This window comes from Macrotis lagotis, chromosome X, assembly GCF_037893015.1.
Source record: "Macrotis lagotis isolate mMagLag1 chromosome X, bilby.v1.9.chrom.fasta, whole genome shotgun sequence".
Lineage (NCBI taxonomy): Eukaryota > Metazoa > Chordata > Mammalia > Peramelemorphia > Peramelidae > Macrotis > Macrotis lagotis.
The window spans coordinates 245,732,531-245,750,948 of record NC_133666.1 but is presented as its reverse complement, the minus strand read 5'-3'; the positions used below and the strand labels follow the sequence as shown (position 1 = coordinate 245,750,948).

The 18,418-nt window shown below is 36.4% G+C and overlaps 1 pseudogene; it reads left to right on the top strand.

The window, feature by feature from the left end:
* The first annotated feature begins 234 nt into the window (after nucleotides 1-234).
* LOC141499004 (mitochondrial amidoxime reducing component 2-like) lies at nucleotides 235-18,065 on the top strand (annotated as a pseudogene).
* The last annotated feature ends 353 nt before the right edge of the window (nucleotides 18,066-18,418 follow it).

Sequence of the window (18,418 nt, the reverse complement as noted above, 5' to 3'; positions counted from 1 at the left end):
GTTAGAAATATAAAGAGGAAAGGCAGTTCCTAACCTCACAAAGTTTACTTTTTTAATGGAGAAATAAAACATATGAATCAGAGTTGTTGGAGTGAAAGAAGGGGGGTGGGGAGATAGGTATTATCTATGGTAACAATACTGGAAGGTCAGAAGCACATCTGGAGGGGAAACAATCAGTCCTCACAATGGAGTTTCTCAACCTAAGGAACTCTGTAGTGGGAGGAGGGAACCAGTATGGTGGTGGTGCTGTCTGGTGTTCAGTTTTCCGCCTGTGAAGAATCACTCTTTGACCCAGGAATGCCGGTGTAAAAAGAAAATAGAGATTTATTAAAAGAAGTTACAACACAAAAGAAACTAAAAGAGAAGGTAAGAAGAGAAAAGCCATGTGGATTGCTGTTAGGAAAAAAGAGAGAGCCCGAGTTCTCCTTAAATTCTCCCTCAGGGTCCGTGGGAAGAGGTGGTGATTTGGGAGTTGCCCAGTTCCCACATAGGAGAGTTTGCCTTTGGGGGAGGGGTTGAAGGGTCTTGGATTCCAGTGTGAGTGACCTCTCAGAAGTAAGCACCTTCGCAACCTTAGCTGCCCCTTACCGAGGAGAATGTGGCCAAGGTTGGTAAAGACTGAGTGTTTTAACAGTGATAAAGGAAGAGTGAGGATTTTTTAACAATGTAAAGAAAAGATTTACAAAATTTGTTTCCAGTTGATTTCAATATTCTTCATGCCCATGGTTCTCTGCATCAGTGGGATGTTCCATGGTGAGAAAACCCTAGGGGCTGAGGAGAGTTATTTGGATAAAAAGGTAAGCTGAGTTGAAGTGGTAAAATCCAGAGTCAGGTATACAGACAGTTGAGGAATGAAACACCAATTTATTCTCCCTCCCTGAAAAAATATAGCTAAGCTGATCATGCTTCCATTTTTTTTTTAATCCACCAACATTGATTAAGCACACCTAGCATGTGGCAAACACTGCTAGGCCCTGAGAAAAAAAAAGAATGAAACAATCTCAACTCTCTCAAATGATTTGCCCAAGGTCCTACTGACTCCAGGGCTGGTACTCTATTGGCTGCACCACCTATTTGTCCCTAACAATCCCAACTCTCAAGTAAAGAATTTTGGTGGACATATAGACCAATTTTTTTTTTGGCATTAGACAGCATTTTATTTGCTTATTTCCACATACTTATTTGACCCTCCTACTTCCCCTCTCTTCCAATTGTATAATTTTTTAAAAAATCAAAATAAATGTGTATGGTGCAACAAATTCTTACACTGGTCACATAGAAAAGTAGGTGTCTCATTCTGTACTTTGATCCTAATATGTCCCTGGTAGAAAATGGTAGCAAATTTCACTTTCACTTCTCTGGCATTGTAGTTTATCTTTGCATTGATCAGAATTCCAAAATCTTTTAAAATTATTTTTCTTTGTAATGCCACTATCATTGTATAAATGTGTTCCTGTTCTGCTCTCTTCACTCTGCATTAATCCATAAAAGTCTTCCCAGTTTTTTTCTGACACTGTCCATTTCACCCTTTCTTATGGTGCAGTAATCACATTCATATTTGTTCAACTATTTCCCCAAGAAATGGGCATGCCCTTAATTTCCAATTTGGGAATACTATCGGAATTTGAATCCCCTTTATCACATTCTTCATGAATGGTCATCTATTCTTTAAGATCCCCAAGTGATAGGCAACACAACTACTTGATGATCAATCAATAAACATTAATTAATGTTTATTGCAATTAAAATTAATTAATTTGTATTAATTGTCTATAAAAATTGCATATACAAATAATTAATTTGTCATTAATTAATATTGTAATTAAAAATTAATTAATTATGATTGTGCTAAACTCTGAAGATACAAGAGGCAAAAGACAATCCTTGCCCTCAAGGAGCTTACAATTTACAAGAAGCGTTCAAATTTAATGGGGGAGACAACAGGCAAATGAATATATATAAAGCAAGCTATAAGCAATACAAATAATAAATAATAGGATAAAGGCACTAGGATTAAGAGGGTTTGAGAAAGACTTCCTATTAAAAAATAGGATTTTGATAGAACGTAAAGGAAAACAGAGAAGTCAGTAGTTGAGAAAGGAGCATCCCAAACTGAAATATCTCTTCCCACTTGTGAACCCCATGCTTCCCTTCAGTAGTATACAAAGGTATCTTCAGAAAACCCACTGAAATCCACATTAATTTTTGTAAGACAACCCATCTGATATGTCTTTCCATTAGCCTGGTCACTTAACAGAATCCTCAAATCAGCATTAATGAGCTGTTCAAGTAGCTTTCCATCTCTCTATATAAAATGTACTTGTGAAAACTATGAAATCAGCTATCATTTTCTGATTTGCTGAATTTTCAGAATTGCCTCAAATAGCTTGAAACCTTTCCTGGGGTGATGGCTATGGAGTGTGCCAGTGGGACTCTGTGAAAAGGTGGTAGTAAAACATTCAAGCACTTTAAGTAACTTGGGAGTGCAAAGAGAAAACAGCTTGAACTAAATTAATTCAGAGTGCTTACAGAAAATTCTTCCTCTCTAATTCTAATTTTAAGCAAAAACACACAGATGCCCTAACAAAAAATATATAGCATAATTAAATAAAATGATTGGACTAAATGCTTTCCATCTCTAAAATTCTATAATTCTGTGTATTTATAAATGTACAAAAGTGTGTCTTACAGACTTGACAACTAAGTATAAGCACACACACACACAAACACACACACACACACACACACACACACACACACACACACACAGAGACACACACACATCTACTGGGCTGACGAGCAGGATTGCCAATTCACTCCCCTCTTCTCTTTGGCCATGGCTACTCCTTCCCAGTCACTCCTTTCATTCCTCTAATCTGAGAGGAACTTTTCAACTCAACCAAACCCAGAGAAAAATACAGTAGAGAGAGATCCCTTCTCAGTATTAATCCAACTTTTTAAAGCCCACTTCCACCTTGTCCCTTCCCATCATTGATGACTCATTCATTGCCTAGGAGGTCTCAATTAACATATGTATTATCTTTCTTTCCTGGGAAGTTGTATAAATGAATCAATGATTTCCTTTTTTTCAGCATATGTCTTCTCTACCTTTATGTTTCCTTGTCCTGTCTTGACATCTTCTGCTCAGATGTGGCAGACAGCCATCAACTCTTCACCTGCTAACATTCTACATAGGGGCTATAAATAGTGGTCAGAGGCATTCTATTCTCTATGGCTTCAAGCAGGTAAGTCTAGGTATATTTTTATTAATCATGGAAGGTGAAAGAAGAACCAAATACAAAGATGTAATAGAAGACCAAGATGGAACCTAAAGGACTGAAAACTCCATGTGTTTGGGGAAAGCTACAGGCACTGTGCTATAAGCATTTTGCAAATACTATTTCATTTGATTCTCACAACAGTCCTGTAAGGTAAGCTCTATTTTTATCCTCATTATACAATTGTGGAAAGTGAGGCAGACAAAGGTTAAGTGAATTTTTCAGGGTCACACATCTAGTGGGTTGGATTTGAATTCAGGCCTACCTGACCTGAACTCTAGATCTATCATTCTATTCTCTGTACCAGTTAACTGCCTCTGTTGGAGGCATCCAAATAAGTAAATAGTATCACTGATGGCAAATTTTACCTTCTTGATAATTTCTTCTAGAATTAGGTCAAAAATGCATGCTAGTTGGGATAAAGGAAGAAATATATGTTGAACTACTAGACCACATGGGAAGAAATGAAGCTTCAAAGTACAATTTCCTGACCTCCAGCCATAGAGGATAATATAATTGAACTTAAACATCTCTTAAGCCATTACTGTGTAAAGATATAGGAGCTATGTTAAATTTAGTTAAAGCCCTGTATTCTTGGTCCTTATTGTCTCATAGAAGGATTTAGCAATACATAGACAAGTATTATATTTGGGACATGATAAATACAGTAGAGGTATACAACAGAATACTATGCATTAGCCCCTAGGGATGGCTAGACATTACCACCTGGAGAATCAGGAAAGTATGTTTCCTGTGCAGTAGATAGAGCACTGGCCTTGGAGTCAGGAGGGCAGGAGTTCAAATCCATCCTCAGACACTTACTAGCTATGTGATCTTAGGCAAGTCATTTAACCCGGATTGCCTCACATCCAGGGCCATCTTCAGTCATCTTGATTCCTATCTGGCCACTGGACCCAGATGGCTCTGGAGGAGAAAGTGAGGCTGGTGACTTAGCACAGCACCCCTCACTCAATTCCTATTCACATGCTTGTCATAGCTTCACTTCCCTAATGTCATGATCTTCTTCAAGAATAAAGGATAAACATTTACATTTCTACTGAGGATAATATTTCTGGGGAGTTGGTGATTGTTTCTATAAATATTTGTAATAAAACTTTAATCTTTCTAATGCAGCAAGATGTATTCTGTAATGTCCCAAAGTTGGTTTAAATAACTTCTCAGAGTACAGTTCACTACAGCCAATTACTAATTTTCAGAACTAAATTGTCAGGAGCAAGAGAAATAAAATCTAGTAGGCTTTGTTCTGCATATTTATCCCCCCCAAAAAAAAAAAGAATGAAGGATAAACATCATAAACTTAAAGAATCCAGAAAGAGGAGGAAGATTTTCTCCTTCCCCAAAAAGTGAATGATCCACTAAAATGATATTTGAAATAATACATATAAATGGCAACCAAAAGAAAGAATGAATAATTAATAAGCTTTAGGGAAACTTAAAAGCAAAACAAATGAAAACCTATTTATTTCCACAATGTAGTTCAAAGCAATTAACATTCTTAATTAACTGCTGCCATTTGGATTTTTATTACTAAAAATGCTTTTGAGACAAATCATTATTTTTATCAAATTCTGAAGGAAAATAAAGTAAAAATTACCATATCTCAATTCAATCATTCTTTAGGGAGGGTTTCCATTCTCTCTGATCTCTGAGTATTTGTCACATTCCAGGAAGGCACTATTAGTTAGCAGGATGTCCTTGAAGGGGAGAAGTCCTGGCTTCAAGCACTTCTTCCTCTTCTTACTAACTATAAAACCATCAGCAAGTTACTGAAGTGCTCAGTGACCCCTCCCCACCCCACCCCCACCCTCTAATGTTAAAAAATCCTTAGAGAGTTACCCAATCTTATCAAGGAAAGAAGTCTCTACACCAAGGCTCATTAGACCCAAACAAACAAAAATGGAATCTCATCTTGCTCCAATTAGATGAGGTCCAAGGTCCCTTCCAGTTTTAAAATCCTTTCAAACTTTATTTCAAATGATTTATTTCATTCATTTGACACCAGTCAAACTGAACTACCCCAAGCTCAAAGAGAGCTTAGGACTAGAAACCATATCTGCTCCTTCTATGAGAAGTGCCTGCTACAGATTCCTATGGTGTTCACAGAATCCACGGTTTCCCTTAGGGAGGTTTAGTGATAACCATAGCTTGCGGCAAAACAAGGGCAGAACCCCCATCCCTAACTCTTAAGAACTAAGCTATAACCACTCTCAAGACTAGAGAAAAGAGAATGAAACATAAGAATATAAATTACCTCATTCCACTTCTTTTGGATTTAGATGACTGAACTTAATCACACAATATTTCCTAGATATCATCACTAGAAACGTAGATATCTGTTTTTATTCCCATTTTAAAGATGAGAAAACTAGGGAATAGAAATCTGCCCCATGTAGGATCATTTGATGATATATTAACTGTACAAGAAATGGAATTTGAGTCACTTCATTCCCATTACTTTCACAAAAAAGTCTGTTAGACTATACCAAGCAAACATTCCAATTTTCCAATCAAGAGACTAATGACCTATCTATTAAAATCTCAATTAATTTATAAATAAATAAGCATTTAATAAGAACCATGTGCTAGACATTAGGGATTTTTAAGAAATCAAATTAGTTCTTGCCCTCAAAGCACTTACATTCTAAAAGGGGAAGCATATATCTATGGAGAAATTCCAAATAAATGTTACTTTGGTAGAAAGACACAGGATACTTTTTGTGGAATAGGAAGGAGATCAAGAAAAACCTTACATAGGAAGTGCCACTTGGTTTGAATTTGTTTTTTGTTTGTTTGTTTTTAGAAGGCAATGGAGTTAGGTGACTTGCCCAAGGTCCCACAGCTAGACAATTACTAAGTGTGTGAGATCCAATTTGAACTCAGGTCCCCTGTATCCACTGTGCCACCTAGCTGTCCCTTGGTTTGAACTTTTTTAAAAAGTCAGAGATTCTGAGATGTAGAGATAAAGACAGTGTGTGGAAAGACATCAAGATGAGAGATAGAAGATACATGAAGAAGATCAAATCCATCTTTGCTGAGCCTAGACAGGAAAAGAAGTAATAAATATATAATAAACGTAGAAAGATCGGTTGAAGTCATTCTCTGAAGTGTTTGAAATGACAAATAAATGAATTTATATGTTATCCTAAAGATAATAAGAAGCGACCAAGACTTCTGGAGTGGAAGAATGACAGGATCAGACCTGTGCTTTGGGTATATTGTTTTAGGATTGGAGAGGGAGGATATTTGAGTCAATGAGACTAATTAAGAAGCTATGGAAATAACCTATGTTAGAATGAGATCACTTGCAGAGATGATGATTAAACTCATGGGAACTGATGAAGTCACTAAGAGAGAAAGAATATAAAGAAGAGTCCAATACAGAATTTTAAAGTACATTTACTTTCTCAAATTATCATTGTCATCATCCTCAAGATGAAGGATGATATAATAGCAAAGGAAAATGAGAGTGTTCAGAGATGCAGGCAAGGAAGTAAAAGAGAGCAATGTCAACAAACCGAGCTAAATGAAAGGGAAGTCAACAAGTCCAAAGGCTGCAGAGAGTTTGAGAAATGATTTTACTACTAAGAAGTCCATTTAGAAAGAGGAGTTTCAGTTGAATGGTGAGGCTGGAAACTAGACTGCAAAACTTTGAAAAGTAAATGAATGAGAAAAAAGTGGAAGTGCTAGTATTGACTAATTTTTCCCAGGACTTTGAAAAGAGAATCCAAGAATGACAGAATTCAAAAAATAGTGGGGACAAATAAGGAAATATTTAAAACAAGAGATTTCAGAGAGTAAAGTAAGATCTGTTTTTGAGCATCAGGGAAGGAGTCGGTAGAGGAGGGATTAAAGATGGCATGGGGAGGTAGAGCAGGAAGGATGACAGAGGCAGTCTATAGGAGGAAAAAGAAGGGCATGTGATAGAGGACATGTAGAGAAAGAATTTGGTCTTGGTGAGAAAAGGACCACCTCTTCATTAAAGATTGGAGTAAAGAAAAAGCATGTAGAGGATAATGTAAAAGATAAAAGATGAAGAAAGAAGAGTAGCTCATAAAAATGGCCTCTATTTTCCCAATAAAGGATGAGGTGAGGCCCTCAACTGAGGGGGACTATGCGGAGAAACACATAGGAGACTTGAGAAGGAAAAAAAAAAAGATTTTGATGGCATCTAGTTTTAATAAAATTTTCTATATTTGATCTTAAAAACCTTCCCCTCAATTAGCAGCTCTGCTATAATGCAAATAATATTTTCATAGGAGAGGAAATTGGGGTCCAGACCTATGATTTCATTAATAAGAAAATCACATTTGACTACTCAGTTGTTCTTAGTTGTTTCTATCTGCCACAGTGCTGGGAAAACTATGATTAAAAAAGAACCAGACATTTACATATGTAAATGTGTACACATACACACATGTCTATACTTAATATTATTGAACATATTTTGTCAATGCAAGTAGATGTATTTTTTTCCCCTTGTAGATTGACAGAATTTAAAACTCCCCTTCAAGGAAACCAAATCTGCTATTATAGCAATTTATCAAAACAGGCAGGAAACCCTTACTCTATAATACTATCCTTTCTTGATTAAGTTAAAAGTACTCTCAGAGAGTGAGGAATATACATAATGAGCAGTTTCATTTGGAAAATATCTAATCAGTCTTCATGATTCTTCCTCTACTCCCACCATAATGTATAACCCCCAACATATCATGCAACACTGCAACTAAAATACAAATCTCTGTAAAACCAGATTTCAGGAAAAGGAGTTACAGCCCTAGAGAGAGAGAGTGTTACACCATACTTTCACAGAGGCCCAGAAAGAGCAATAGTCTCTCCTGGCATCACAGAAACTTTATATCCACATCACAATACAGGCACAAACAAAAGTCATGATGAATGTTTCACCTGGCATATTATTTCTGGTTGATTGAATAGAATTTTCAAATTCATTCAGCAAGTACTTACTGAATAGCTACTATGTGCAAAGGACAGCTATGTAGCACTGTGTCTGGAGTCTGGAAGACTCAACTTCCTGAGTTCAAATCTAGCTTCAGACACTTACTAACTGTGGACTAGACCCTGGGCTAGCCACTTAACACTATGTGCCTCAGTTTCCTCCACTGTAAAATGAGTTGAAGAAGAAAATGTCAAATCGCTCAATATCTTTACCAAGAAGACTCCAAAATGGAGTCATGAAGAATGGATCATAACATAACAACAATAACAACTATGAGCAAGGTACTAACATAGAATTACAGAGCCAAATGAAAGCTTAGAGGATGCTTAGTTCAACCCCTCACTTTATAAATAAGAAAACTGAAGCCAACTGAGGCTGTGACCTAGGATAGGACTAGATCTGGCAGGATCTACTATCATATTTTACAGAGAAAGAATCAAAAAGATAAAGTTTCTTGGTCACAATCACGGAGGCAGTAAGTGGTTTGAGGGGAGGAGGGAGTTTATCAGGAAACCCCTAATCAATTGATTTTCCCCCAACCCAGTTGAAAAAAATTTAAAAAGGAAGGAAAATTGATGAATGATCAAAGAATATGAACAGTTTTCAGATGAGGTTACCAATATTATCTATAGCCTTATTAAAAATGGTGCTAACTCACTATTGATTGGAGAAATAAAAACAATTCTGAGGTACTATCTTATATCAAATAGACTAGTTAATAGGACAGAAAAGGAAAATGACAAATGGAGGAGATATAGGGAAAATGAGATATTAATGAACTGTTGGTGGAGTTGTGAATTAATTCAACCATTCTATTGAGCAATTTGAAACTATGTCCTAAGGGCTATTAAAAAGAAAAGAAAAGAAAGTAAGGGCAGATAAAAATACAAAAAGATAGATGAATCTTCAACACCTCACACCCTATACCAAGATAAGATCCAAATGGATACAGGATTTAGACATAAAAAACAATATTCTAAGCAAACTAGAAGATCAAGGAGTAGTTTACCTGTCAGATCTATGGAAAGGGAAACAGTTTATGACCAGGGAAGAGATAGAGAACATCATTAAAAACAAACTAGATAATTTTGGTTACATTAAATTAAAAAGCTTCTGCACAGACAAGACCACTATAACCAAGATCAAAAGACATGTAGTAAATTTGGAAAAATTTTTGCAATTAGTATTTCTGACAAAGGACTCATTTCTAAAATATACAGAGAACTTAGTCAAATTTTCAAAAAAACAAGCCATTCCCCAATTGACAAATATCAAAGGATATGCAAAGGCAATTTACAGCTGAGAAAATCAAAGCAATCCATAGTCATATGAAAAATTACTCCAAATCATTACTTATTAGAGAAATGCAAATTAAAGCTTCTCTGAGATACCACCTCACACCTCTCAGACTGGCCAATATGACCAGAAAGGACAATGATCAGTGTTGGAAGGAATGCGGGAAGTCTGGGACACTAATACATTGTTGGTGGAACTGTGAACTCATTCAACCTTTCTGAAGAGCAATCTGGGGTTATGCCCAAAGGGCAACAAAAATGTGTGTACCCTTTGACCCAGCAAAACCACTACTGGGTCTATACCCTGAAGAGATTATGAAAAAGGGTAAAAACTTCACTTGTACAAAAATATTAATAGCAGCCCTGTTTGTGGTGGCAAAAAAATGGAAATTAAGAGAATGTCCCTTCAATTGGAGAATGGCTTAACAAATTGTGACATATGTATGTCATGGAACACTATTGTTCTATTAGAAACCAGGAGGGATGGGAATTCAGGGAAGCATGGAAGGATTTGCATGAACTGATGCTGAGTGAGATGAGCAGAACCAGAAAAACATTGTAACCCTAACAGCAACATGGGGGTGATGATCAACCTTGATGGACTTGCTCATCCCAGAGACAATTTTGGGCTATGTGCAATGGAGAATACCAGCTGTATCCAGAGAAAGAATTATGGACTTTGAACAAAGACCAAAGACAAAAATTAGGAAAAAACCATTATATTATTATGTAATTTTACTATCTCATACTTTATTTTTCTTCCTTAAGGATATGATTTCTCTGTCATCACATTCAACTGAGATCAATGCACAACATGAAACCAATGTAAAGACTAATAGAATGCTTTCTGTGGGGGTGGGGGAGGGAAGCAAGAATGGGGGAAAAATTGTAAAACTCAAAAATAAATAAAATCTTTCTAAAAAAAGATAGATGAGTCTTAAAGGAAGTCTATCCTCTGTTCCTCTTTAAAGAGTTATAAAGAAAGTCTTCAGAGAAGACTGATGAATTGGAAATCATCTATCTACTGGCTGGCCAAGAGAGGGCCCTACCACCAGGTGCCATTTATAAAGCAAAACAGACTCCCCACAGGGTCGTCAAGTCTTGAACTGGCTCTGAGAAATATGAGCTCTGGCAGGTGAGAAAAGAACCAGTTCTGGGTGCTGGGGATTAATTATGGAGGGAAACAGGTACAGGGAGTTTGGTTGAGTGCACCATAGCTAGGAAGTTCTTGGACTTCCTTTAAGACATTCTTCCTTTCTGCCTCTGTTCCTATTCCCAACTTTCTTTAATGTCATCAACTGGGTTAGGGAAAAATCAATTGACCAGAAGTTTCCTGATCAATATCCCCCTTATTAGATGAAAACTACACCAGCTACATAAGAATACCTCAAGAAGGGAAAGGTTGTGCATTGCTTTGGGGATAAGTTTCCCAGGCCATTTTTGTTTCTAACATGTACAACTCTCTACTAAGAAGATCATTCTTCCCATTAATGCATAATTGTGGGAGATTTAACACCCCCCCCAAGTTTATAGGAGAAATGTTTTTTACTATTGTTCAATAAATGCCCTTGCTTTGAGATGATCATTTCCTGACTGACAAAGAAGAGCCTATTTGTGGGGGGTTCATAGTCTCTGGTTAAGAGGTATAGATCCTCAGAGCAGCTTGATCCCAAAGAAAAGGACTATCTCCTGCTAGAAGGAGACAGGATATTTACCCAAGATGTGATGTTCAAAGTGTAACTCTAGTAATCTAACCCTATCAGTGATGGAAGTGGAACTCCCACCACCACCACCAAATAGGCACAATACAGTCAAACTCAGCAAACTTCAGTATCCAGTATGATTTAGGATACAACAAAAAAGAATGTAAAATTTGAAAGAGAGGTTATACTTGACATGTCTAGGAACATTGAATGCATTCATGGATCAATACCCTATATAGCTGAAAGAAGGAAAAATGTGCAAATGAAATGGGAAAAAAAGTATGAAATAATGGGGAAAAACAACCAAGTAAACTTAAGCATCTTTTCACCAATACTTGCTTTCTGTAAAATCTTTAAAATAATAATCTATGCTAAAATTTTCTCAAAAGAAATATGTAAGAAATTCTCAGAGAGACCCAAATCAATGATCAAAGTAATTGAATATTTATGAATAAAATTCTATCATTAATATATTCACTTCTTTGTTGACAATAGGGTTCAAATCAAAATCCACAAAACTGAAACTAAGTGTATTCGCTCCAACTAACAATAAATGACACACAAATTCAATCTAGTATACTAGATTGTATAGTATACTAGTATACTAGTATACTAGTATACTAGTATACTAGATAAATGAAATAAAATTCTAATTTACACATATCTGATCATAAGTATGTGAACTGCTTCTATCACTATCAGTCGATCAAGACTGATGAATTGTTCTATCACAATTTTTTGCTACTTTTGAATACAGTGTATAAAGTCAAAATTAAACAACATTTTGTGAAAATTTTGTTATTGTTCAGGCATGTCCAGTTATTCATGATTACATTTGAAATTTTCTTAACAAAGATACTAGAGAGGTTTGTCATTTCCTTCTACAAATCATTTTCCAGGAGAAAACTAAGGCAAACAGATTAAAGTGATTTGTCTAGGCTCACATAGCTAGTAAGTGTCTGAGGTCAGATTTGAAATCAGGAAGAGGAATATTCCTGTTATGTTGCTCAACAGCATTTCCTTTAGTAAATAAAATATAATCTGGCTTCCAAAAAAAAGACTTCAACTTGTTTAAAAAATTTGAAATAGCTATGAGTAATTATATAAAATTTTCAAAACTCAAATTTAATTCTCAAATTTTTATTGTCTCTATAAAATCTAAATGAAATATGTACGAAATAGTGTCACTTAGTGATTGATAAATGTATAACAGATTTGAAGAGAAAGTTTCCTAAAGTAATTGAAATTGAGGCTACTAGATGATGTAAGAGAAAGGGTGATAGGCCTGGAGAAAGGAAGACCTTGTTCAAATCTGACCTCAAACACTCACTAGCTGAGTGACCCTGGGCAAGTCACTTATCTCAGTTTCCTCAGCTATAAAATGAGTATAATAATAGCACCTACCTTCTAGAGTTGTTGAGAGAATCAAATAGGATATTTGAAAAGCATGTAGTCAAATGTTAGCTATCATCATCATCATCATCATTATCACTAAAAAAAAAAAGAAATAATGTTTAGGAGAAGAAAAAAAACACAAAGATAAAGCCCAAATTCAGAGAATACAATCTATACTATTTATTATTGAGATTCACATATTCTCTTATTAGTGGAGAAAAAGGACATCTATATTTAGCTTTATATGAATGCTTTAGCTGTATGGCCTGAAATCAATCCAACTGCACCATCTTGAAAGGGTACATGCATAATAAGTGGTCAAGATAAGATAATTTTTAATAAGTCACTAACCTGCCTCCTTTGTTGTTGCATATGGTATTTGTTATATAGGGATATATTTGTTGCCATTGTTTAGGTGTTTCAGATGTATCCAACTTGAAATTTTGTTGTTGGGAATTTTCTCCAAATCATTTTATCAATGAGTAAATTGTGGTAAACAGAGTTAAGTGATTTTCACACATCTAGTTTCAGATGTCAAATCTGAACTTAGCTCTTTCCGACTCCGGTCCAGTACTCTATACACCGCAGCACTTAGCTGCCCCAAACTTTTGGTACCTGAGATCAATGAACTTTTTTAAAAAATATTTTGATAAATGTGTTTCACTGTTGTTCAGTTGTTTCAGTCCTGTCTGACTGTTCATGAACCCATTGAATGCAAAACTCTTTGAGGGTACCATCTGTCTTTGAATCCCACTTGGCACATAATAAGCAGTTTTTAAATGCTTGCTGAGTGATTAATTGAATAAAGAACAGGTTCTACTAGGCCAAATTTGAAGGGTATATAAATAGACAGAGAGAGAGAGAAACAGACAGACAGAAACGGAGGGGGAGAGAGAGAGAGAGAGAGAGAGAGAGAGAGAGAGAGAGAGAGAGAATAGAATTTTAGAGATAGATATTTGTGTGTTGTAATAGGGAATTTTGCTCTTCTAAATAATTATATTTCTGGGTCTTTATGAATAGAGTTTGGGTTTGGGCAAACTTGATTAGTTACAAAGGAAAGACTTCTTTAATCAAGTCAACTTTGCACTTGAAAAAGGTGCTGCTCCCTTAATTGAAAAAGAAGAAAGATTTGCCTTCTTCATCTCATCAAGAGCCCTTCAATATAATTTGTTTTGCCCTCCACCTTCCCCTGCCCCCCATCCTACCCTGGGGGCCGTTTCCTCTTTGATTGGACAACCCAGTAGTCCTCCATCTAAGGCAGTCTAACTCTCTAGCTGAACCCTGCCACACAGGTCAGCACAATTCTCAACTTGGAGAAATATCAATAGTATGCTTGTTAAGCTAATTTCGTCTTTCTCTTTCTTAAGGACAAAACGTCTGGTAACTTGTTCTTGATCAAGACAAACTCTGGGAAAGTTAACACATTTATTTCCAACATGTCAAAATTCAATGAGGACATCTCCTCATATGGGGGAAGCTCCCTCTTTCACAAATTATATGTGTGTGTGTGTGTGTGTGTGTGCTTCATTATCAGAGAAGACTAAAATGACATCACCATATTAGAGATAAGTCACGGTGTGTCTGACTGTGACTGATCAAACTGATGAGCTTGGGATACTCTACCACAGGTCGGACACAAATAATCTATATGAACACCTGGTGTGGGTGCTCTAAACTTACGAATCTCACATTTCCTAGGAACTTCAATTCTGCCTTCTCATGAAGCATAGTGCACTGATGAAGGCATGCCATGCTGGACAATCTTCTGCCAGTGTCTCCCATGTTGCATAACCAATTCCAAATTTCTTTTAATTATAAAGATTTTATTCATTTTGAGTTTTATAATTTCCCCTAATCTTACTTCCCCCCCCCCCACAGAAGGCAATTTGCCAGTCTTTACATTGTTTCCATGGGATACATTGATCCAAATTGAATGTGATGAGAGAGAAATCATATCCTTAAGGAAGACACATAAAGTATAAGAGATAGCAAGATCAGACAATAAGATATCAGGTTTTTTCCCTCTAAATTAAAGGTAATAGTCCTTGATCTTTGTTCAAACTCCACAGTTCTTTCTCTGGATACAGATGGTATTCTCCTTTGCAGACAGCCCCAAATTGTCCCTGATTATTGCATTAATGAGAATTCCAAATTTCTTGAGACCTTCAAAGTGATACTTTGTGTCACTTTGTATAAGCATGTATATACACTGTGTATATGTACTTTTAGATTTGTGAAGCATTCCTCATCCTTACAAGTCTTTAAAGCAGATGATGACATTATGCTCATTTTATAGATAAAGTGAGGAAAATCATTAAATGAATTTCCCAGGATCAGAGTTAGCAAGTGTCTGAAGCAGGATTTGTAACTTAGGTCTTCCTGACTTCAAGTCAAACACTATCCTCTTTGCCACCTTCCTCAACACACGATTTTTTTATTCCTGAAGTAGCATCTTAGTGATAATGAATCCATTTGAAAATACAAGGTCTCGGGGACAGCTAGATGTCCTAGTGGATAAAGCACCAGCCTTGGAGTCAGGAGTACCTGGGTTCAAATGCAATCTCAGACACTTAATAATTACCTAGCTGTGTGGCCTTGGGCAAGCCACTTAACCCCATTTGCCTTGCAAAAATCTAAAAAAAAAAATCCAAGGTCTTACTCTGTAAAGGTGAAGGGTGAAGTGTTTCTCAATGTACGAATTCCCTACTGGGAGCTCCTCAATTGGAATGACCTCCCTGTTCCTCTCTAAATAAATAATCCCTCTTCAGGGAAACTCTCCTGGTCAGTTCTCAATAATTTCTTTTGTCTTTGAACTCTTATATCTGCTGTTGTTTCTCCCACTCATTTGGCACCCTCTTTATATTTTAATTGAACTTCTCAGATCTATATGTATTATGTCCTAGATCTGGGCTGTCCAACTTTACTTTTAAAAGTTTTTATTGAAAGAATAGATAATATATTTTGATTTGCCATTTTAGTGAGAACTTCATTTACTAAAGCATTTAGTAAACCCACAGGTCAGCCACATAAAATTGCACTGCAGACCACATTTTGGACAACCTGTCCTAGATGAAACCATAAATTTCTTAAGATCAGGGAACTTTTCCTATGCATTTTTGTACTGCCCCATCAGTATTGCATTTGTAAATGTGGTTCAATCTATATCTGCCAGTTGAAGGGGCAAATGAATCACATGTCTCCTGGAATGGAAGTCCTGGAGGAAGAGACTGATACCACTATTTAGGACAAATAGAAAATTAAGATTTTAATTAATTTTTGAAAAGAGAAATGGAAATTAAAAACCTATTTTAAATGGGTTGCTTTAGAAGATTTAATTGTATTTCCGTGTACCATTGCTGTGCTTGTTTTTTTTTAATTATGCCCTTTGCTTTTATTTTGCTGTTTCAAAATCTGGTAATAAAGGGAGGTTTCTTAACAATGCTGTTTTTTCTCTAGTAAGCATAAAAATCTCAGGTATGTGTATAAGTAAGAAAACACCTGGGTGACAAAAGATAGCTAAGTCAGTGAGTGATTTCAAGAATTTAAATAAATCATACAAACAAACTAAAATAAACAATAATTGTTGCTGAGTTGGTTTTCTCCTTTCATTTCTATTTATTCTTAAATGAAAGGTGAAGTCTTGTCTCTGACAAGAGCCTGAGGGGCAAGGTTTGTCACAGGCTCACACCTGCTGAGAGCTGTATTAAGACAAGATTATCCTCTAAGAACTTCCAACCTGCAACAGCATCTTTGGACCAGTGCAACCCTACAACAAAACCCTCTTGCTATAGAATCATATGTAGCAAGAAAATCCTCCCTCAAACAATGGTGACATCTTTGACTAGGAATGGGAGGGATGAAGGAGACTCTCATTGCTTCAGTTATCTTAATCCTATCAAATATTCCATCTACAAGGAAAATCCAGGAGAAAAATGAATAATGTCAGAAAGGCAGAAGGCTGAATTTGTGGAAGGGACAGTTACCAATGTTTAGGTAGTTTCTCCAGAATTCTCTCCCTCATTTGCCCCATTCAAATAATTCAATGAAAACTTTATCAAAGGAGGGAAAAGGTAGAACCATGCAATCCATGAAATAAAAGAAAATATAAAATGATCCTAGTCAAGTGTGGTTCCCTTCTGTTTCTGTAGTGTTGGTATTAGAGAAACAAAAAAAAAAGGCAAGGGTTTTTAAGAATCACAGTTTTTAGACAATATATAAACATTAATTTAATAGTTGTTCGCTAAATGTAAGGTCCAGTAATCAACAAGTGACCAAGTAACTAGAGTGACAAAATCATTAGTCTTAGCATTCTCTATATTAATGAAACCAGAAGACAACAGGAAACTGCATCTTTGCCATGCCACACTTGGTTTTAAGAGATACCATTCATGGGATTTGATAATACTATATGTTCATGTTTAGTACTTACAGAGATTGGCAGTCCAGGGCCATTTTGGTCAGGGTGGCCATGTTGGACCTGGCCACCACCTCGGCTCTGGGGGCTGCTGCCTGGAACAGAGGGGCCTTGGTAACTGCAGCAGAGTGAGCACCTTGGCAGAGTCCAGGTCTACCCATCAAGTCCTGCAAGGGAGTGATTATGAATGAGGAAGAATACATAGAGATAGGCCTATGCAGTCATCACCTGAGGGACAGGTTTTGACTGGTGATTAAGAAAGATGGTCACTGCAAGGCAGGAGCCTCATCTGGTGCTGGTCTCCATAACATGGAGTAAGAGGGTTTTGTTTTGTAGGGTTACACTGGTCCAATGACAATGACCACCTTCAATATCCAGATATGAAAGAACTCGTTGTACCTAAAAAACTACCCTCTACCAATGCTATTTGGAATTGCAGGATATTTGGTGTTGACATTCAGGGTAGAGACTGTGGAGATGAAGTAGTTCAGTGGATTGCCAACTTCTTAAAAAACAAAAACATTTCGACTGGTTCAGTTTGAGTCCCACATGATGAGAAGAAAGTCAAAGGAAATTTTCAAACCCTTTATTCAGAATTACCTGGTTTATCATGACTGCAGTCCCATCATGATGCTCTCAGAAGCTTCCCTGTTGGATCTTAATACTAGACAAGAAGAAAATTAAAATGGAACAATTTAGACCAAATATTGTGGTGACTGGTTGCAGTGCTTTTGAGGAGTATACCTGGGATGAAATTCTAATTAGGAGTGTAGAAATGAACAAGATTTTGGCTTGCCCCAGATGTATTGTGACAACAGTGGACCCAGACACTGGAATTATTACTAGAAAAGAGCCCCTGGAAGCAGTGAAAAGCTACCACCTCTCTGATCCAGCTAAGAAGCATATATACAAATCATCCCCACTCTTTGGGATGTATATTTCAGTGGAAAAAATGGAAGCTTAAAAGTTGGTGACCCTGTGTACTTTATGACTGATTGATGTAAGTCCTGGGGATGACAAGTGCCATATAGTTGATATGGTTACAATCCTGGAAGGGAACTGACCAGGATCACACAGCAGCAACATCTCTGCAGACCCTATAACATAAAACCTTAGTAGATTTGTCTAAAAAACCATGATTCTCTATTGATACTTATGTTCTGTATGCTAATGTGACAAAAGAAAAAGATCCAGGGAGTGGTGCAGAAGGAGAAGAAGAAATAATAATAATAATAGGCTAAATTTTCAAAGAATTGGAAATAAAGTAGATGTTCAATGGTTGAGAAATAGCAAAACAAATTTTAGTACATGAATGTAAATGTGCTGTAAGAAACGATAAATGTGATTAAAAC